We start from the raw sequence: 22936 nt of genomic DNA on the forward strand, positions 1-22936 counted from the left end.
GCATTAGTCCCTGAATCAGAGAGGTTATATTCTGGTGGTGGTAGATAAACAGTAAACAAATGCATAACTTAAAAAATATATACATACAAGTGCTTACATTGGGTAAGGGGTGATGATTTGCAGAGTAAGGGGAGTAAGAAATGCTATGGGTGGAGAGGTATGTACTGTCAGTAGGGGCTCAAGGAGCAGAGACATGAAGGAAATGAAGGAGCTACCCATGCAGACACTATGGGGAAGAGCACCCCAAACAAAGGGCAGGGCAAGGAATGCTCTTGGTATGTTCAAGGATCTGCAAGAAGTATTCTGAGCAAAGGAGAGGTACAGTCCTATTTACCTTCTGACAGTAGAAGTACTAAGTGCTAAGTACTGTGTGACCAACAGACTCTGCGGGGTAATAAGGACGATCCCTAGAAGGGTACTTCAGTTATACAATGTGGGGGTGGGGATGATGATGGCAAGGACCAGAGTGGCAGCAGCGATGGTAAGAGGACTGCTCAGATTTCAGAAATAGAATGTTTTGAAGGTAGAGTCAAAAAGATGTATTGATGAATTAGATATGGTTTGTGAAGTAAAAAGAAGTTAATTTGTCTCCATGGCTTTAAGGCTGAACAAAGGGAAGGTTACAGCTGTCATTTACAGATGTGGTGACAAATGAGGGAGAAGCCATGAAGGGGAGGAATATGGAGTTTGATTGGGACCTGTTAAATTTGAGATGCCTCATAGACATAGAGGTAGGGGTGTCAAGTCAGTGTTTCTAGAACTATCTGGAGTTCAGTAGAGAGGACCAGGCTTGAGATGGAAACTTATAAGTCATCAGCATTTGGATGGAAAGCCATGAGCATGCCTGAGAGCAACTACATGCATACGACCCCTGACTGGATGATGGACGGTACACTGTCTTCAGAAGTCTTGAAAGAACGGGGGCGCCTGGGTGGCACAGCAGTTGAGCGTCTGCCTTCGGCTCAGGGCGTGATCCTGGCGTTATGGGATCGGGCCCCACATCAGGCTCCTCCGCTGTGAGCCTGCTTCTTCCTCTCCCACTCCCCCTGCTTGTGTTCCCTCTCTCGCTGGCTGTCTCTATCTCTGTCAAATAAATAAAATCTTAAAAAAAAAATTTAAAAAAAGAAGTCTTGAGAGAACAGAATGAAACAACAAAGTAAACATAGGGTCAGATGGTAATCTTGGAAGGGAGACAGTGCTTCCCAAGGGTCAGGTGAAGATGGTGTGTCAAGGAGGAGGGAATGGCCACCCAAGGAGGAGAGAATGGTCAAGTATTTAAGAATTAGCTAATGGATTTACATCTGTGAAGTCACTGGTGACCTTGGAAATAACTATTTCATTGGGGCAGTGTTTGAGGTGAAGAAGGCCCTAAAGGGAGTGTATAGGAAATATTTTCAAAGAAATTTGCTATAAGGTGGGATACAGAGGAGGAAAAATAAGTTTCCTTTTACCCTTCTAGGTTCTTGGCTGAGACCTTTTGTAATAAAAGATGGATTAACAAGAGAAAAACCAATAGACGTTAAATAGCATGTAAATCTCTTGTATACATTGAAGATACCCAGGAAAACTGAGTAATTTTCAAAAAGTGGCCCAATACAGTACCTTAAATACCATCTCCAGACAAAGACGAAAAAGAGGGGGGGCAGGGTGGGAGGGAGGATGGAATATGGGAGGTTGTCAGGAAAAGCACAGTAAACAATATTGAGGATGTGTAAACTTAATTTCTTTGTCTTCTCCACTGATAAGTTTTTAGAGATTTAGTCATTTTTCTCTTCCAGGTGCACAGAGAGAAATACTCTTACAAATGGTAATTTCCCTTAGAAATGTAAATGTCTCTTACAAAAGGGTAATTTCTATTTGGTTTTTCGAGCACTTTCTGTATCTGCGCTTTCTTAAAAAAATGAGCTCAAGGTAAAAGTTACGCCAAAGAGACATGTTTTGGGGTGGCAAAATCTTTTCCCCAGAGCAGAGATAGTGAGCTATTAGAGTCCTGGGATGCTCTTGTTTTGGTTTTCAGATAGGAAACATTATAGAATGTTTGTATGCCATTTGAAACAATGCAACACGAGTACGGGGAAGAAAACACCACCTCAGAAAGAACAGAAACAAGGGCTCCTGGGCAGCTCAGTTGGTTAACAGTCGGACTCTCGATTTCCTTTCAGGTCATGCGCTCAGGATTCTAGGATCGAGCCCTACATGGGGCTCCCTGTTCAGCACAGAGTCTGCATAAGGATTCTCTCTCTCCCTCTCATAGATGCGCACACATGCTCTCTCTCAATCTCTCTAAAATAAGTAAATAAATCTTTTTTAAAAGAAAGAACAGAAACAACTGCTGAAATTATGTACTGATTTAGGAGAGAAGAGGATGGAAATTGAAGCTGTCCTTCCATAGAAGCACTGAATCCCCTTATTAGCAGGATGACACAGAGCATATGTGCAGACAGAACAGGTCAGAAGTGGCAGCAGACACCATCATCTTGCTCTTATCAAACACATTATTTGTAGTGTAGCTAGTATTCGTATATTAGTAAGAACAAAAAGATTTTTATGTATGCTGTTAATACTAAAAGATTTATATTACTCATACACCTAAAAAATTTATTTCGAGTATTTAACACTGTCTTTGTCAACAATACACAAACATGCTTGTATGTGAAATAAATAAAAATGTATTGGGGAATAATCCTAAAATGTAATATTGGTAGGGGCGTTGTAACCAAACTCAAGGGGTTTCCCCCTTGGGGTGCATCAAATTAAAAGCAACCCAAGGAAGTGTTGAAAGCAAGTAACTTTTTGTTACTTGTTACAAGTAAGGAAACAGGGAGACAGCTCTTAAAGCACTATCTCCCCATTGGGTTAGTGCAGTAAGTTTTTTTTTTTTTTAAGAGTTATTGTTTTAATTAGTTAGTTATTTGACACAGAGAGAGTGCGTGCACACAAGCAGGGGGAGCGGCAGGCAGAGGGAGAATCAGGCCCCTCACTGAGCAGGGAGCCAGATGCCAGGCTCTATGATGGCCCAGGGCCAAAATCTGATCCAGCACCCGTTTTTGTGCAGCCTTCAGACTAAAAAAGTTGTTTTTTTTTTTCAAATGAACATTTGCAATCAGTTTGATGACAGAAAACATTAACTTTGAACCTCAATTAGATGAAATTTTAGCCCCCAAAATGGAACCCTATTTTTCTCAGTAGATCTGTATTACAAAATAAAATAAAATACTTAATTTTTATTATTTTGAATTTCATCAAAAAAATGTGGAAATGGGTGTGTGTGTGTGTGTGTGTTTTCTCGTGCTATATAAGTACCTATATAATATCCTCAATTTACACCTTAGCCTACAAGGTCTAAAAAACTAAACTTGATCTAGGTAATTCATTAATTTTGACAATCGATACTTCTCCATTTTATAAGTACACAATTATTTATGTGTTCATTATTTAATTAATAAACTAAATTTCATTGTTTTGTATTTTTTGCTATTAGAAATAATGCTTAGAAACTATGGTGTCCTCTTACACATGAATGAAACTTGCTGTGTGTATGAACCTAAATGTGGTTTTGTTGGCTTAGAGGGTATGTGTATCTTCACCTTTATTATATATTGCCTATTCATTCCACAAAGTTCTCTACCAGTTTATATCCCAATCAGCAGTGGGAGAAGGTCTCGCCAACATCTTAACCAATACTTGTTAATTTCTTAAATTTTCTTTAGTGTATTTATTGTAATCAATGTAATTTCATATCTGAACCATAAATTACTTAAAAACATGTCTTCCAGTTTCTCAAATCTATTTTTAAATCTATTATTCTCTTTCTAGCGTATGGACTTTACAACTAAAAAATTGATCTGAATGAAACTGACATGCAGATATTTATAACATAGTATATAGTCAATTTGTATAAACATTCCATTTGTTCTTGAAATTGTGTTTTGTTCTACAAGCAATGAAACCAATCACTTCTTGGCCTTTTGGCTAAGATCAAGTGTAGTACAGGCAATCAAACTAATCATTTATAATATTGAACTCCATCATCTTTTTTAAAAGATTTTATTTATTTACTTGAGATAGAGAGAGAGGGGAGAGAGAGAGAGAGAGTAGGAGTGGGGGGTGGGCAGAGGGAGAGGAAGAAGCAGACTCCCTATCTAGCACAGACCCCGACACGGGGCTCAATCCCAGGACCCTGGGATCATGACCTGAGCTGTAGGCAGACACTTCACTGACTGAGCCACCCAGGATCCCCATCATCTACTTTTTGCCTGATTTATTTAATTACTCTTACAGAAAGGCATGCATTATTGCAAATTAAATTTCTCCTTGGTCTTCCGTCAATGATTGCTTTATACATTTAGGCCTGTATTGTCAGATACATATAGATTTAATGTTGTTTTGTGTTCCCAGTAAATGGCTCCTTTATCACTAAGTCATGACTCTCCTCTTACCCAAAAATCTAATTTCCAATATTGATAGTGATATATCAGCTTCCTTTTGGTTGTTATTTCCCAGTCACGTTTTTCTCCATATCTTTATTTTCTACCTTTCTATAACAGGATATTTAAAGAAAATCTTTCAAAGCACTAGGTCATTTTATTATTCCAGTTTTAAAATTGGTCCTTTCACAGATCAGCTGTTTTGTTTGCAGGTAATGTGTTTGCTGACATACTTGCAGATCTTCAAGCCATCATATTGTGCATTTTCTATTTACCTATTTTTCTCTTTCTTGACTTTTATCTACCTAAGCCCATTTTACTCCCCTAATTCTTTTGAATGTGTTCATTATATTTTTATTCTTAATTGCTTACTCTTAAATTTAAAAAGAATCAACAGATTTATTTTTAGTACAGTTTAGATTTATAGAATAATTGAGCAGATTGTATGTAGAGTTCCATATATGCCCCACCCCAACCCTATATGCAGTTTTCTTTATTTTTAAAATTTGACACCAGTGTGACCCTTTGTTACAATTAGTGAACCAGTATTGATAACATAGTCATTTATTATAATTCATAGTTTGCATCAAGTCTCACTCCTTGTTTTGTACAGTTCTATGGGTTTTGACAGATGCATAATGATAGGTATGCACCATTACAATTTCGTACTGAATGGGTTTACCTGTGCCTCACTTACTCATCCCCCCCCCCCCAATCCCTGGCAACTACTCTTCTCCTCACTGTTCCCATTTTTGCCCTTTCCAAATTGTCATGTAGTTGGGATCCTGTGTTATGTAGGCTACTCAGAGTGGCTTCTTTCACTTAGCAACATGCATTTAAGGTTCCTCCATGTGTTTTTGCAGCTCAATAGTCCATTTATTTTTATGGATAAAGAACGTTCCACTGTATAGCTGTACCACAGCTTGTTTATCTATTCACCTACCGTGTTGTTTCCAGTTTAGGGCAATTACAAATAAAACTGCTATAAACATTTGTATGCAGGCTTTTGTGTAGACATCAGTTTTCAACTCACTTGGGTAAATACCAAGGAGTGTGATGGCTGCATCCCACGGTGAGTATGTTTGGTTTTATAAGACGCCACCAAACTGTCTCCCAAAGTGTCTGCACCATTTTCATTCTCACCAGGAGTGAATGGGCATTACTCTTGTTCTGCATTACCTGCAGCATTGGGTACTGTTAGTGTTTCAGATGTTAGCTATTCTAATACGTGTGTAGTAGTGGTTTTGTTTTAATTTACAATTCCTCAGTTTTGTTTTAATTTACAATTCCCTAATGACATATGATATTGGGAAAATTTACTTTTTATTAATAGACTATACTTTTTAGAGCAAGCATCTTTATTTTATTAGCAGGCATAATTTTAATTTCTCATGGGAGAATTTTTCCCTACCCAGGTCCAGACAGACAGCAAATTTCCTGTCCCAATGTGTGCGAGTGGATGAACTTTTGTCTGTTTCCATTTCATAGGGGTTACATTCCTCCCAGTCCTTTGGGTTATGCAGGAGTCTCAGAATCAACTTTGCTCGGTGGTTCCAAAGCAGTATCTCCTACCTCGTGGTGGGGCCGTAGGATTCCAGATAGCCATGGGATTCCAGATAGCCACGGCTGCTGTAACTTTGGTATATGTGATTCCTTTTTTGGTGTGGTATCCCCTCCTACTTGCTGGAATTTGGCTTTTTCCATTCATTTTCTCTTGCCTAAGTATCTGTTAAATGAGGCATCATTTAAATGCAGCCTCTCTCTTTATGGGATAGAAGCTAAATATTGTTCAAAATTACCTAGGTAATATAATTTTGTATTTTAATAAAAAAGGAACGAGGATCCATGAATACTTTTCTTCATTTACATTAGGGAAAAAATTTAAATAAAAAAGCTAAGTTACCAACTTAAGAAACTAGAAAAGAGAAGAGCAAATTAAAACCAAACAAGCAGAAGGAAGGAAATAATAAAGAAGAGGTAAGTGGGTTTTTTTTTTCATTTTAAAACAGAAAAATAACTGAGAAAAATCAGTGAAATGAAAAGCTGAATTAAAAAATATATATTAATTAAAGTAATAAAACTCTAGCCAAAACCATCAGGAAATAGAAGAAAAGAGACACAAATTTAAAAACTAAGAATCAAAGATGGGATAAACTATAGACTTTTTTTCTATAGAAGATGCTGAAAAGATAATAAAAGAATGCTGCCAACTATGCCTACAAATTTAAATAGATTAAATGAAGTGATATATTTTAAAATAAAATGCTGTCTTGACCCAGTTTGAGGCCTTGGTTAGAGGCTGGTCAATTCCCTTTCCTGCAGCCAATGAAGTCCACACTCCAATCACCTCCTTATGAGGCTCTCACACTCTCAACTACTGTTCACCTGTCTTAATCACCCCAGAGCTAGATACCAACAACCAGTGAGAACTACAACCCATATCCCATGAAGTTGTTCAAATTAGCCAATCCAGGGAGCCCAGGAAACCAACCTGATTCTGCTCTAACGGCCATACATAAGCTGACCCTTACAGCTCCCGTTTGCTATCACCCTACACCCCAGGTGCAAGTCTTTGTGTGGCCCTGCCCAGCAGCCTTCTCTAATTTGATGTTGTAAGTAACAGAGGGATCTGCCTTTCACCTACCCAAGTATATTATACTGTGTTCCACCATCAAGAGTCTTTAAGTCTTATAAAATAATAAACCACTTAAAAGACACAAACTATTAAAACTTATTGGAAAATAAATAGATTACCTAAATAATACCTGCTATGATCTGAATGTTTGCGTCTTCCCAAAATTCACATGTTGAATATTAACTGCCAAAAGTAATGGTACTGGTAGGTAAAGTTCGGGGAGGTTATTAGGTCATGAGGATGGAGACCTCATTAATGGGATTAGTACTCTTATAAAAGAGGTGCCACAGCAATTCTTTGCACCTTCCACCATGTGTGGACACAGTAAGAAAGCTCCAGTTGTGAACTAGGAAGAGGGTCCTCAACAGACCATCACCATGCTGTCACCTTGACCTTGGATTTACCAGCCCAGGTCAGAATTGAGAGAAATTAATTTCGTTGTTTGGAAGCCTATTTGGAAGCCACTCAGTCTGTTTTGTTTTGTTTTGTTTCTTTAACAGCAGCCTAAACAAAAACAATAGTATTGCTTGGAAATAAATTGAATCCATAGCTAAAAATCATCCAATAAAGAAAACTCTAGGCCCAGATGGTTTCACTACCAAATTCTCTCAAACATTAAGAAATAACACAAATACTGCACAATATCTTTCAGTAAATGAGAAAGGAGGGAATACTGTACAACACATTTTATGATGCCAGCATTACCTTGATGCCAAATCTAGATAAAAACATAAAAAGGCACAAAGACCATAAATCAATATACTCGTGAACACAGACGAAATAATCTCAATAAAATAACGCAAATTGAATTCACTATATATAAAATGTATAATTCACTACACCAAATAAAATTTATCTTAGGAATGCAAAGCCAGTTCAACATTCAAAAATCAATCAGTGTATTTCATCATTATAAGCAGAATAAAAGTAAAGCAAAAAAAGTTAATTACCTTAATAGACGCAGAAAAGCATTTGACAAGGCTTTAAAGATTCATTTATGATAAAAACTCTCAGCAACTTAGGGATAGAAAAGGACTTCCTGAACATGAAAAAGGGAATTCACAGGAAGAAAGAACATGAGCTATTATACTCAATTGTGAAAACCTGGATGCTTTCTCCCTAAAATTCGATACAAGATAAGGATGTACTTGCTTTCTACTCCTATTCATCACTATACTGGAAATCCTGGTCAAAGAAATAACACAAGAAAAAGAAATAAAAGGAATACAGAGTTAAAAAGGAAGAAATAACACTCTCTTTTCACAGCTCATACCATCTACCTAGAAAATCTCCAGGATTAGCTCAAATTAAGCCACAAAGAGCTACAACTACATTACTCTTACAATGGCAAGAAACAAAAACAAATACAAACACCTGATATTGCCAAGTGCAATGAGGATAGAGAATAATTGGAATTCTTATGCACTGCTGGTGTGGGTACAAAATGATATGGCACAACATTTTGGCAGTTTCTTATGAACTTAGACATACACCTACATAGGCATCAGTAACCCCGCTTCTAAGTATTTAATCAAGAAAAATGAAAATTTATGATCATTCAAAAACCTGTACATGGATGGTTTTAACAGCTTTACTTAGAAACACCAAAAACTGGAAATAACCTGAATGTCCTTCAACACATGAATGGATTAACAGCCTAAGGTACATCCACACCATGGAATATTACTCAGTAATGAAAAATGACAAGTGGAATGGCATGGATGGCACTATTGACAAGTGGAATGGCATGGATGAATCTCAAATGCATACATTATGTAGTACTAAAAAGCTAATATTATATTATTGCATTTAAATGTTTTTCTGGACAAGCAAAACCAAACATAGAAGATATCAGTAGTTGCAAGGGGTTGAGTAGAGAAGGGTTGACTACAAAGAAGTAGCATTAGGGAATTTTTTTGATATATGGAGGCATCATGTTTATTGTTTTTGGTGACAATTACATGATTTTTAAATTTTTGTTAATTTTTGTGGAACTACATACCAAAAGAATAAATTTTAATGTATATAAATTTTAAAATAAAATAATGTCATGTTTCATTATTATCACATCATACTGTCAGTATCTTTTTCTCATTAAAAATAAATACTCACTACATGTATGGTTGGATTTTGCAATTAACATTCCCACCTTCCTGTGGGGGATCAAATCTAGTCACTGGCTGAATCAAGAATTAGAGAGATGATCTGGTTTGTAATCACCATTTTTATGTTCTAAATAAACTAATTTTATATTCCCCAAATTCCTTCCTAAGATGGACGGCTCCAGTAATTCTTCACCCCCCCCAATCCCATTTCCAGTAACACTAATAATTTGGGTTTTCCTAAATCGGCCCCGCCCTAAGGCAAAGACAACCTCCTGTGGAGATCAGCTTCTTGGTAAGAGGATGTTTCCACCCACCACTGTATACTGACACTTGCTATGCTTCTGGCCATAAATCACTTGATGACATCACATTGTTGCTATAAATCCATGAACAAATAAGCTATCCTTCCATTAGGGAACATAAAACAGTCCATTTTCAGACTCAGTCTGCATACTGTTTATGGGTTGCTTGCTGCTTTCAGGGTTTTTACAAGAGAACATCCACTGTTTCTTTCTGGCGCTACTCCAGAGAGCAGTGTTAACATTGCCCATTTTCCGAGATATTTGGTGGGAACACTGCATAACAGAGCCACATTTTCCATCAGGGACCTGCACCATATTTTAGTCTCTATTTTCCCAGACAAATTAAACCCACTGCTTTATGAGCTTCTTCAAAGGGGCTACACAGTAGCTCATTTTATTAAGTATGGATCCTGCCACTCAGAAAACCAATCATATGATAACAGAGCCTAGAGCTTACAGAGTCTAGAACATAGTAATTACTACGTCAGAGTCTGCCTTTAAATTACTTAACTTCCTCAAGGAAAGTTAGGCAGTGGCATAGTGTATGACCTTGGAATGGAAAGCACCATGAGCTCTGACTGGTTATCTGCTAGCTGGGGCAGGGTAGAATAGTACGGGATCACTAAGCACCAAGCATCAAGAAGGGAGTATATTTTTACATCATTCTTTCCTTCCTTTCTTAATTTGAGCCAGAACATGATGCTCTATATTGTAATTTTCCTTCATGGTTTTAAAGTCAGCACTTTGGTTTGGGGTCTGGGTTCCAACCCAGAAGTAAGTTGGAGTGACAATGATTAAGAGGCAAAGAGATTCAGGGGCGCCTGGGTAGCACAGTCGTTAAGTGTCTGCCTTCGGCTCAGGGAGTGATCCCGGCGTTATGGGATCGAGCCCCACAGCAGGCTCCTCCGCTGGGAGCCTGCTTCTTCCTCTCCCACTCCCCCTGCTTGTGTTCCCTCTCTGGCTGGCTCTCTGTCAAATAAATAAAAATAAAAATCTTTAAAAAAAAAGAGGTAAAGAGATTCAGTTTAGCTCAAAGAAAGAGATAATAGGTAGATAGATGATACACAGATGAAGCTACATGCCTATCCATTTCTAGAAATGTATATCCATTTATAATTATATATCTTATAATTTATAGAAATATATATACATTTATAGAAACAAAAGTATACAAAGTTTTGAATTGTTACTTATTAGCCCATTCAGTTATTATTGTTAGGTTATCCAAGCCAATCCCTGGTTTTTGTTTCTCTTGTTTTTGACTCTTTGTCACTGAAATTGAATTACTTAGGTTCAACAGGTTTTGGATGGTTCTTTGATTATGTCTATGGTTCTTGGTTCATTTGCTTAACAAATAGCAATTACAATAATACCCAATAAAATAGGTTAAATTTATTTATGGTATGACAGGCACTATAGTGAGTGTTGCGTATGTTTTCTCATTTTAAAACTACAACAACTCTATGGGGCATGCACTGTTGTTATTCCCATCTTGATTAGAAAAATGAGCATCGGAAAATTGGACACCTACCCAAAGTTGTTCAACTTGTAAAAGAGGATTCTGATTTTGAATGCATGTCTAAGTGACTCCAGGGAACATTCTCTTAAAACAATCTAATCCTGATCCATTTACTAGTAATTTAAATAAGATGATGGGGTATGTTTCTATTTGGTAAATAAAGGACCTCACTATGAAAGAGAGCGCTATCATGAACCACTTAGAGAATAAAAGCTATTGACCATTTCCCTCCAGAAGTGTCCATAAATGTTACTCAAGCCATTTTTCATAATTCTGTCCACTGATTTGAGAGGTTCAAATAGAATCCTGATAATAAGGCAATTTAAAATCTGTATTTGTCTATTTCCTTTCTTGTAAATTCTCCCTCTGTATTAGTCAGGGTTCTTCAGAGAAACAGAACCAGAAGGATACGTATATATGAAATTTATTATGATAAGGAACTGGCTCACATGATTATGGAGGCTGACAAGTCCCATGATTTGCTGCCTGCAGTCTGGACATCCAGGAAAGCCAGTGGTATAGTTCCAGTCTGAGTCCAAAGGCCTGAGAACCAGAGGAGCAGACATGTAAGTCCCCGTCTGCATGTAAAAGACTGATGTCCCAGCTCAAGAAGCCAGGCAGGAAGAAAAAAGGAATGAGTTCTCCCTTCCTCTACCTTTTAGGCTATTCAGGCCTCACTGGATTGGATAACACCCACCCACACTGGGGAGGGCAATGTGCTTTACCGAGTCCTCTGATTCAAAGGCTCATCTCATCTGTAAACACCTTCACAGAAACACCCAGAAATAATTTTTTTAAAGATTTTATTTATTTATTTGACAGAGATCGAGACAGCTAGCGAGAGAGGGAACACAAGCAGGGGGAGTGGGAGAGGAAGAAGCAGGCTCATAGCGGAGGAGCCTGATGTGGGACTCGATCCCAGGACCCCGGGATCACACCCTGGGCCGAAGGCAGACGCTTAACCGCTGTGCCAGCCAGGCGCCCCGCCCCCAGAAATAATTTTTAATCAGATACCCGGGCATCCTCTGATCTAGTCAAGTTGACACATAAAGTGAACTAACACACCCTTGTGTCTCAAATGATTTTGCATTTTTGTTGGTTTTATTTGTTCATGGTAGTTTCAAGGCAATTGTGGATCAGAGACATAAAAAGTGGGCAATACGTAACACACTTCAAAACACAGGCTTCATTGTCAGATAAACGGACGTTTACATTTATTTTCCTGGGACACCTGGGTGGCTCAGTCAGTAAAGCATCTGACTCTTGGTTTCAGCTCAGATCATGATCTCAGGGTCGTGAAATCGAGCCCTGGGTTGGGCTCCACACTCAGTAAGTCTGCTTAAGACACTCTCTCTCCCTCTGCACCTCCCCCCTACTCTCTCTCTCTCTCTCTCTCTCTCTCTCAAATAAAGACTTTTAAAAAATTTATCTCTGATCTTCTTGCTATGGGAATGTGAGCAAATTATTTAAATTCCCCAAAATCCATTTCCCCGTATATAAAGAGAGGATTAACCTTATGGATTTTAGTTAGGTTTTAAATAAGATATATTTGAAACCTAGAAAATTCTTTAGTACATACTGAAGGTACTCAGTATATAAGGTAGCTAGTTAGTCCAAAGTTCAGGGTGGCATAGTACATGTGTGCATGTGTTGTGAACCCCATTCTCCCTCGTGAGGATATTAGTAAGAATCATATAAAATTTCATGAAATGCATATTCTTTGTGAATTTTCACCGGAAAAACATGGAGCTGTTTCTCTGTTTCTCTGTGCCTTGGGTAGCAATGGTGGTGGTGGTGATATGTGTTTGTGTTGGGGTGGGTACAGGCTTCTTTCCAAATAATTGAGTTAGAAGCACATTGTTCCACATAAATATTCTACCACCAGCAGGAAGGAAAAAAAAAAAGAAAGAAAAAGAAAAAGAAAGGAAGGAAGAAAGAAAGACAGAAAAGAAGAAAGTAAGAAAGCCCTACCTAATTAAAAATCTGAAAATTGGCAAGATGGACGTGATTTGCAAGTAGAAATAAGTTCTTCATGAAGTAAAATTTGAAGAAAAGAGTAAGTGTGTGGAAGAAACATGTGAAAAACTGCATCAATAAAATTGCCTTAGTTTCAATATCAAATAGTCCATGAAACTAACAACGAGAACAACAAAAAAGATGTGCAGAGGAACGGCCAACCAAGAGCACTCAGCAGTGTGGTCACAGCAAATGGGATGAGGAGACTCACAGGTGACAGCGGCGAGTGGGAACCCCTAGGACATATGGCGAGAGCTAGATGATGACATCTGATTTTCCCGTCCTGAGGTCCTCATCAAGAATCTCCAACTCAACCTGATGCGAAAAAAATTAAAAAAATAATAATAACCATACTTTTGTGCTTTCCAAGTGAACAGAATTCTAAAACCACACCAAGGCAATGATACCATTAATGCTTTAATTCAAGTGGAGAATCTTCTATAGGCAAAGAGGACTCAATATTTTATCACCGTATTTACCACTACATAGGTGTATTTCTGGGGCTCCGGAAGAACTGTCCCGTATCTAGCTTTAAATTAAGATTTCATCTCGACAGGTAACTCCTGTCAGGTGTCCAGCCTTAAATTAAGATTGAAGTCATTGCCTTTGGAGGGGCGTTTTCAATCTTTGTGGACAGAAGTGACTGGTCAGGGTACTGGAGAAATTGGAATGTCTGTTGGTAGTTCATCAAACATCTGCCAGCCTAAATATGACCCAAATTGTGTTTTCTTATTGAGGCTTCATTTTGGCTTAAGATGTGTTCCAAGACCTCGGACTTTCGACAGGAGAGCTCTAGATGCCAAGTATCAGCAAGGAAACATAATTATTACTAAAATTGAAGCAGGTACTATTAAATCTTTTCATTTCAATTTGGAAATATAAGATGAAGAGTTTAATATTAACTCAATCAGTCAGTTTAAATTAGGTCACAGTGTATTACAGTTAATAGCATTAAGATCACTAATACAGCTCCTTGAAAAACAAGTGAAGTATTATAGTTAGTCCAAGTAGACATATTCTACAACGATTTGATTATATTTATATGTTTTCTTGCAAACTCCAGTGGTATTTCTCAAGATTTTTTAGGTGTCAACATATGGTTTCAATTTCTCTGAAATATATAGCTTAGCTTGTTCTCAGAGCAAATGCTGTCAAACAGGACTTGTAAATGTATCTTGAGGTAAAACTTAACATCTCGTCCTTTCCTATAGGGCTCCTTGACTAATGCCTGCATAACCACCTCAGATGGAAAATCACACCATTACCCAAATGAGGTTTTCTCAGCTGAAAAGGGAAACAGGTTTGCCTTTCTTATGTACACTAATCTATACTATAACTGAATTTTTGCCCATCAAGAAGATAAAAATATAGGCATGTTTAGGTACTTCATAATTGCCAGTTACGATCAATTTCGTAACTATTCAAACTAAAGGGACCAGGCTACCAACATTAGTAAAACAGAAAATTTTAGGGAGAAGGCATCTTTAAATCATCTTAAACTTCCCTGGTCTGCTGTTGCTCCAAACACAGAAAAAAAGGACAATTTTTTTAAAAGGCTGCATTTGATTTCTAATAAAAATATTGCCAGAAACCGTGATAATGCTCTATTTCCTGATGGAGCAAATATTTGTATAGAATTGTTTAACTTTAAGGTACATTTCAAATTCACTATTTGTGCATTTGCATAATGCACATTCAAAAGTTTTCTGTTTCTCTTTTGTGTGTGTGTATATATATGCACATATATGTATGTGTGTATATATATATATATATATATATAAATATAATGTGGGTATGGGTCTGTTTTTTTTAAATAAAACTCTAGGATATAAATTTAAAAATTCAGTTTGACATTTGTATGTTTTGTCTATATTATAACCCAGATCCAGGTAGTGTATGAATCCATTTTTAATCCTAATACTTTGTTGTAGACATTTTCTTATGCTATAAATTCTCAAGGAACATGGATGGCTGGTTTCAGTGGTTTGGTGCAGCATTGATCCCTGTCTAATACGTGTGTACCCTCTGCTGATAAAGATGCAACATGGTTCATATGCAGAAAATGTTTTAAACTTCTGTTTTTATATTTAGGTAACAAGAAGATACAATCGGGGAGCAGAGGGGGGATTTTGTCTACGAAATTGTCTCCTAAGTTCCAAATGATTATCTTGAAGTCATAAACGATCCAGCAGTCCATTAAACCGTATCTCTCAATTACTCACGATTTCCACGCTTGGCCACCTTCGCACTATTACTGTTTTGTCTCATACCAAAGGTGTTTATAAAATACGTATACAGAAACAGACTAAATAGAACGGGACAATGGTGTGCTTCAGTGAGAACAGAGCGTGTTCGGTGCATTTCCCTCACCAACATTAGGAACATGTTGTAGGAAGATTAAGACTCCAGTTACTTTTATTAGTTTAGTACTTTCTTTCTTTTGATTATAAAAAATAAAAAGGTTATGTGTAGAAAATGTTTAAAAACACAGGTAAGTGAAGACAGTGAAATTGAAACTTGCCTAAGTCACTCCACAGAGATGTGTAACCATTTGTGTTTCTGTCCTCTTAAAAAAAAAACCAGGCCTATAACCTACAGAATTTCTTTAAAATATAAAGATGGATCAGAAGCATCTTTCTTTCCACTAAACACTTTTCAGTTCAGGGGTTTTGGTTTTTTGTTTTGTTTTGTTTACAGCATTGTGTTAAAGTAATCATAGCTATTACATTTCTGGAACACACCAAATTATATTTACAAAAACTACTGGACTTTTAAGTTATTTTCTTTTAGTTACTTTCTTTGTTTTTAAAAACTCAAGAAAAGAATACCATTTATTGAATTTTTATAGTGTGTCCAACAGGGTGCTTTGTGCCCTGCATGAATAATTTAGTCCAGAGGTAGCAAACTATATTCTGTAGCCAGACCTCGCCCATTGCCTGTTTTTTCAAAAAAACTTTTATTGGGACAAAGCCACACCCATTTGCTTATATATTGTCTAAGGTTGCTTTTCCACTACAATGACAGAGTTGAGTAGTTACAACAAACACCATATGGCAGACAAAGCCTAAACTATTTATGTGCTAGCCTCTGACCAAGTTCAACAGAACCTTCTATAATGATGGAAATGCTTTGTATCTGCCATTTCCAACATGGTGGCCACATTTTATACGAGAGTACTGAGCATTTGAGATGTGGCTGGTGTGACTGAGGAAATGAATCTCTACTCTTTAATTTTGATTAATTTAAATTAAATTTAAACAGTCGTATGTGACTAGTGGCGACTGTACTGGATAAAACAAATTTGGAAGCCTTGGTCTGAAATATTGCAAAGCCCGTTCTCATAATGCACAATTTATGAGAAGGCTAAAGATTTAGTACCTCGAAATTTCGTAACTAAATCTTTTGGCATTGTTATTATTTTAGCATTAAATTTTTGTTAATTTAGCAGTATGTGGCAGTTATCAAAACTGTTCTTATTTTAACAGTGGAAGTTATTTGGGGCACCTGGGTGGCTCAGTTGATTGAGCGTGCAACTCTTGATTTGGGCTCATGATCTCAGGGTCATGAGATAGAGCCCTGCATCAGAATCCATGCTTAGCATGGCGTCTGCTTGAGATTCTCTTTCCCTCACCATCTGCCCCTCCCTCCACTCATACTCTCCCTTTCTACCTTTCTCTCTCTCTAAAATAAATAAATAAAATCTTTTAAAAAAAAAGCAATAAAAGTTTCTTAAAATAATTACATGACAGGTTGCACAGAAATAAGAATATTTTCCCCTGAACAAAATCAGAAAGTTGTATTTTGCAACACAAATAAAATGTTACTTCTGTTGCTCCTGGTTAACCCTATTCAATTATTTAATAGAATAACCAAAGCACAGAGAGAAAGATAAGATCCCCAAATCCCCAAGTTTCTTGTGAAATAACAAAGCATAGAAATGGAGGGGACTATAACCATTCTCTTTATGAAACCATGGAAACCATTTTACAAGAAAGAAATTATTTTATTCTTAGATTCAGTTATTTATATGATCAAAAAGGGACTTCTTTTGTGTTTTGCTGTTGTGTTTGCTGTTTATTTCTTTCTTCTCTTAGATTCAGTTAACTTGTTAGGAGAAAGTGGAAGCATGCGAGTAAATAGCTGTTTTCTCCTCAGCAATCAGACACATTGACTTCTGTTACCCTAAGCATTTTTGCCTTCATAGCTCCCTTCTTTCATTAAATAAAGAAGCAGAGAAAGGAAGGAAGAGAATGAGCAAAGAGGGAGGGGAAGAGATGGAAAGAGAAGGAGGTAGAAATCATATTTTAAAACTGCATTGGTGGGCGCCTGGGTGGCCCAGTCAGTTAACCATTTGCCTTAGGCTCAGGTCATGATCTCAGAGTTCTGGGATTGAGCCCAGCAGTCGGAGAGCTCAGCAGGGGGTCTGCTTCTCCCTCTCCTCTCCACTTGTGCTCCCTCTTACTATGTCTGCCTCTTTCTCTCTCAAACAGATAAACAAAATCTTCAAAAATAAATAAATAAATAAATAAATAAAAAACAAAACTTCATTGGTATGAAAATAAATGTATTAGTATTAGATATTAAAGCTTTTATTTGACATTAAAGTACAGTGTGTTTTTTCTGATTTTAAAATAATTTAAAACACTTTTTTGAGCCCCTCAACTTATTAGAGGTCCTGGTACCTTGTCTCCAATGCTTTCCATGACCAATGGGTCACATTAAGTATGAATGGCCTTTGGTGGCTGGATTTTAGGAGCAGTGCTCCAGAGGGGACTCCAACCCCCCAAAATCTTTCCTGTTACTAGTAACGTATTCTTCTGGAATAACAATTAATTTATCCTTTAAACTGAAAATATTTTAAAAGGTTAGATAACCAATGGAAATTAACAAATTAGGATTCACAGTAATTAGTGCATGATTTTATGGCGTTGTTTCCAGAGAGCAGCAATGAGGAGGGAGAGCACCAGAGAGAGATTGAAGTGGGGGGAGGGGCAGAGGGAGAGAGAAAATTTCAAGCAGGCTCCATGTCCAGTGCAGATCACTACCGGGGTGGTGGGGCGGGGGGCGGCTCGATCTCACAATCCTGAGATCATGACCTGGGCCAAAATCAAGAGTTGGTCACTCAACTGACTGAACCACCCAAACACCCCAGGAACAGGTGATTTTATGAGCAAATCTACTGAGTACATTTGCTTCCTTCCACACCTAGAAGCACACATTTATAGCTTTTTTTTTTTTTTAAAGATTTTATTTATTTATATGACAGAGAGAGACAGCCAGTGAAAGAGGGAACACAAGCAGGGGAGAAGCCTGATGTGGGGCTTGATCCCAGATCGCCGGGATCACGCCCTGAGCCGAAGGCAGACGCTTAATGACTGCACCACCCAAGTGCCCCTATAGCTCTTTTTGACACTTAAGAAGCAACTGTAGAATTCTAAAGAAACCGAGCTATGCAGGCATGGCCCCCCAGGTGCCAGAGTAGGGCTGGAATTTGGGTTTGAATTCCAGTTCTCTCACTTCACAGCTGTGTGCCTTGGGCACATTTACCAGACGTTGTGGGGCCTGTGTTTTCATCTGCGAAATGGGGATTATGGTCCCTAGGGGCATCTGACTGTCAACAGGGGTCCATGAGGCAACTGATGAGGGCTCTTAGGAAAGTGTCTGGGACATAGCACGCACTGCTTAAGTGTTGGCTCTAGTGAATGCAGCTGTCTAGTGGTAGATGGATGAACTCAAGGAGGCCTTGCCCTTGAAGAGCTCATGTCCAAGGCATGGATCTGGTCTGCCTCATGTGCTGACTTCAACTGAGAATTCTGAGGTTTTTATTCAAGTTTGGAGAAAGAGAGTACCCAGTGTGCAGAAGAGGGCATTATCGTAAGTATCACACATTTTCATGCCTGTTCTAATAAGATGAAGGAAAAACAAAGTCAACATTTTAATGAGTTATTTTTACAAGCTAATGATCTCCCTTAAAATATAAGTGCATGGCCTAATGTAACTTAATACTCTTTCATTCATAAGGTTCATGTATTCGAGTAACTTGCAGTGAACATTCAGACAATAATTTGTTTCATTTTTGACATATTTTCTTCCCCCCCAAAACCACTGTGCTCTTTCATTTCATAAAAAGGAATAGAGAAATTGTAAAGAAGACGTTAAAAAAAAAGACAATAATTAAGAAGTGACGATTGTATTGAGGAAGAAGGACCTGCTTTTGTTAGACGCATCTATTTCTTACTTGGCTCTCTCAAGTTCTGTTCATCACGTATTTCGCTGCAAAAATACTTGGCTGTATAATGATTTGAAAGCCTGTTTCTGTTTGCTTCAATCTGCCACAAGCAAACGGAGGCAAACAAATGCTTGGTAAATGAAGAATGATCAAAATGGCCTAATACATCAGCCTAGCCAATAACAAATGTCCTCTCTGGGTAGCCATTTACAAAATTACTGACAATGCAAATCATGATCAGAAAAACAAATCTATAAGGTACAATTCTTTTAACTGAAATTAATCATACATAAATCTGTTGAGTTACCTGGCCTTGAATATATGCACATATATGCACATCTTTATCAATCTTCATGTACATCTCCGTATTTCCTTTCCAAATAGGTAAACATCTGGGGGAACTATATCCTTCTCAGTGTACTTGAGTTATAGCAAAGAGCTTGACTTTTGGGTTTTTTTTTTAAATCCTCTTTCATTAAAAAAAACACACACACATTGAAAATGGAAAATTCTTACCACAAAATTAATATTTATATAAATGGATTTTCTCCATATATAACTAAACAGTCCAATAAATCATTTGAAACTTAAAATGTATTCTTTAACTCCAACAACTACATTCCCCATTCAAAATTTACAATTTGTAGCTAATTTGTTAGCAGTATTTCTCCTAGTTTAGCAAAATAATAGAAACATAACATTTACTTTACCCATAAGATACAGAGATATTAGAATTAGACTCTGATTTCTATTAAATGTAGTTAATAATTTAAGAGTTATTTTGGGAAATAGTATGTGTTATATGGATTTTTAGAGATAAACTTAACTAGATGTGGTCTTTGGAGCCTTAATTAGCAGAATATAGTTATAAAATATGTCCCTTGTTTGATGTACCAGAACCAAAGTATAGAAACACTTTAACAGATTGTCATACAAATTAGCTCCCTTTAAAACTGTTTTTGTTACTTTCTTCTGATATTCTAGCTTGTAGACATCCCAAAAGAGCAGAGAAAAGCAGGGGACAGAATGTGTATAATTTCAATCTGAAGTCAGATACTGTTAACATTTAAGCATATTTCTTTTTTAAGTAATACACTCATTTTGATTTTACATAATCAGTATTACACTGTATATAATTCCCATGACGCTTTTATTTCCTTAAGTCTGTAACATAAGCAATTTCTTATGTCATCTAAACCAACACATGAAAATGAGCTTTGAAAACTGGACTCTAATGGCCATCTATAATTCCAATGGTCTGTAACAGGAGTCAGCCGATGTTTTTCATAAAAGGCCAGAGAGTCAAGGTGTTTGGCGCTGGGAGCCAGTGGTCTTTTTCCCAACTACTCAGCTCAGCTCCTGCAAGTCAGAAGTGGACTATCGGCAAACAACTGGATGTGACTGTTTTCCAAGACAACTTTTTTTATGGTTACTAAATTTTGAATTTCAAAAAATAGGTACATGTCAACAAATACGATTCTTCTTTTTATGCTTTTCCCTAAACATTTAAAGATATAAAAACTACTCTTAACTCCTAGGCAAAAACGAACAGGAGGCCAGCTGAATTTAGCACAAGGATCTTAGTTTAATGATCCTTGGTCTAGGGCTCCTTTAACTTGCAATATTCCTGAGTCTTTCCTAGTGCAGCTATGACTTTGTTTACCTATTTTTTTTCAAATTCGGGAACTTATTATAATATTTGAGAAGAGTGACAGCAGTTACTTGACTTTTAATGGAAGCATTTAACCAACTGGAGGATTTTGTTGTAAAGGGCTTCCAGAAAGTAATTCTAAATGTGGCATCTCCCAGAGTCTAAATCCAAGCTGATGTAGAGATGGAAACATTTTCCTCGACCCTCTTAGGGGTTGGTTCCTGGCTGGGTGTAAAAATTAAACTGACAAAGACAGGTTAACAGTAGAAAAGCATACATATTTTGTAATGTAAGTTTTATGGGACCTGGAGCCTTCATAAGGAAATGAAGACCCCAAAAACAGTAAGACCCTATTTCTGGAGAAATAGGATAGGTTAAGGAGTATGAGGTAATGGTAGTAAACTGGGAAAACCCAGTGAGGCCCATTTGTGAGGATTCTTCTTGAGATCCCTTTGTTCTCAGAGAAGGATGCTCCTTTCCTGTGGCTAGAGGGTGGCACCTCTCTCATGAGTGTTTTATGACCTGCTTCAGGACAGAAAAGCAAGCAGGCAAGGAGGTCAGAGTAACCTGCCTGCTTCTGCCATTTTTTCCAACACCTTCAACTTGAAATATTCAATAGGCCAAGATGCCATATCTTGGGGTAGCATATCCTGAACCCCCTTCCTGATTCATGGACATTTGAAAGAGTTTGCTTTCTTACCAGTAACCATAATTTGTTACTGTTCTTTCAAATGATTATTTTCAAAATGGTGACAGGTGATAAAAAAAAAATAAGATATTCTGCCATTTGTGAAAAATATTTCTTAAACTTAGGGAAAAGGAAAATTTAGACTGCTGTGGGAGAAAATCAACAAGGGTACCATGAATAAGCCTTTCTTTCAAAACGTCAGGTCTGAGAGCATTCTAACATGGGCAGGGAGGGCAGAATCTTTTCTAGGGCTTCAGCAGATGGTGCCTTATGGTGGCAATTTTCTGGAATAGTTGGTCAAGGATGGTTCTAGAAGAAGGGGAAATTGTTCCTATGAATTAGCAGCCATTGTTTGGACAATTTGGATTTTTTTTTTTTTTTTTTTTTTAGNTTAGATTTTATTTATTTGAGAGTGAGAGAGAGAACGCACATGATCGGGGGGAGGGGCAGAGGGAGAAGCAGACTCCCTGCTGAGCAGGGAGGCCGATGAGGGGCTTGATCTCAGGACCCTGGGACCATGACCTGAGCTGAAGGCGGCCTCTTAACCACTGAGCCACCCAGGTGTCCTGACAATTTGGATTTTATTAAGAAGGGCAAGGAGGAAGAGCTACTGTCATGTGTAAGAGGGGGTGAGGATGAATGACTGGGGCTAGGGGGGACACCCAGGATGCTATGGTGGAAAATTCACGTCACATTGCACGGGTATTTAAATTGGAACTAAACCTTTATAATAAACCATTTGCTAGAGTCTGTATCACTTTTTTTTTTTCCTATTTCCACTATGGTAAATATTATTGTGCTGGCTTAATTACTATAAGAATGTTATTATTAAATTATCTATTGATTATATATAATAAAATATTATATTAGGTGGATGGGGTGAATTCAGCTGCAAATTGATCAGATCCCTGATGCAGAAATGGGTCATTAAAAATTCTCAAATAATGCTCGGGATAAGCAATATTCAACCCCTTATTTTCCCCAAAGCAAATAACAATGACAATATAACAATATTAGCTTTCCTAGAATGAATGATGACCACGTGAGAGGAGCATTATCTTGCCATAGATCACGAGCTAGGTATTATAATCTTTTTTTTTTTTAAAGATTTTATTTATTTATTTGACAGAGAGACAGCCAGCGAGAGAGGGAACACAAGCAGGGGGAGTGGGAGAGGAAGAAGCAGGCTCCCAGCGGAGCAGGACCCTGGGATCACGCCCTGAGTTGAAGGCAGACCTTTAATGACTGAGCCACCCAGGCACCCCAGTATTATAATCTTAATTTTAAAAATGAGGATGCCAAAACGTAGAGATTTTAAGCAATGTATATCACATAGTCAATGGAAGTGAGCATTTGATCTTGGG

The 22936-nt window shown here is 37.5% G+C and overlaps 1 long non-coding RNA gene and 1 pseudogene across 1 annotated transcript in view; one reads left to right on the top strand and one right to left on the bottom strand.

Moving 5' to 3' along the window:
- The first annotated feature begins 3952 nt into the window (after positions 1-3952).
- Positions 3953-4037, top strand: LOC117795860 (annotated as a pseudogene).
- Positions 4038-12625: 8588 nt separating this feature from the next.
- Positions 12626-22936, bottom strand: part of LOC117795786 — a 175566-nt gene continuing 165255 nt past the window's right edge. Inside the window, exon 5 of the long non-coding RNA XR_004619926.1 lies at positions 12626-13319. This is a non-coding gene — a long non-coding RNA (uncharacterized LOC117795786). The remainder of the gene's footprint in view (positions 13320-22936) is intronic.

The sequence above is a fragment of the Ailuropoda melanoleuca genome, chromosome 13, assembly GCF_002007445.2.
Source record: "Ailuropoda melanoleuca isolate Jingjing chromosome 13, ASM200744v2, whole genome shotgun sequence".
Lineage (NCBI taxonomy): Eukaryota > Metazoa > Chordata > Mammalia > Carnivora > Ursidae > Ailuropoda > Ailuropoda melanoleuca.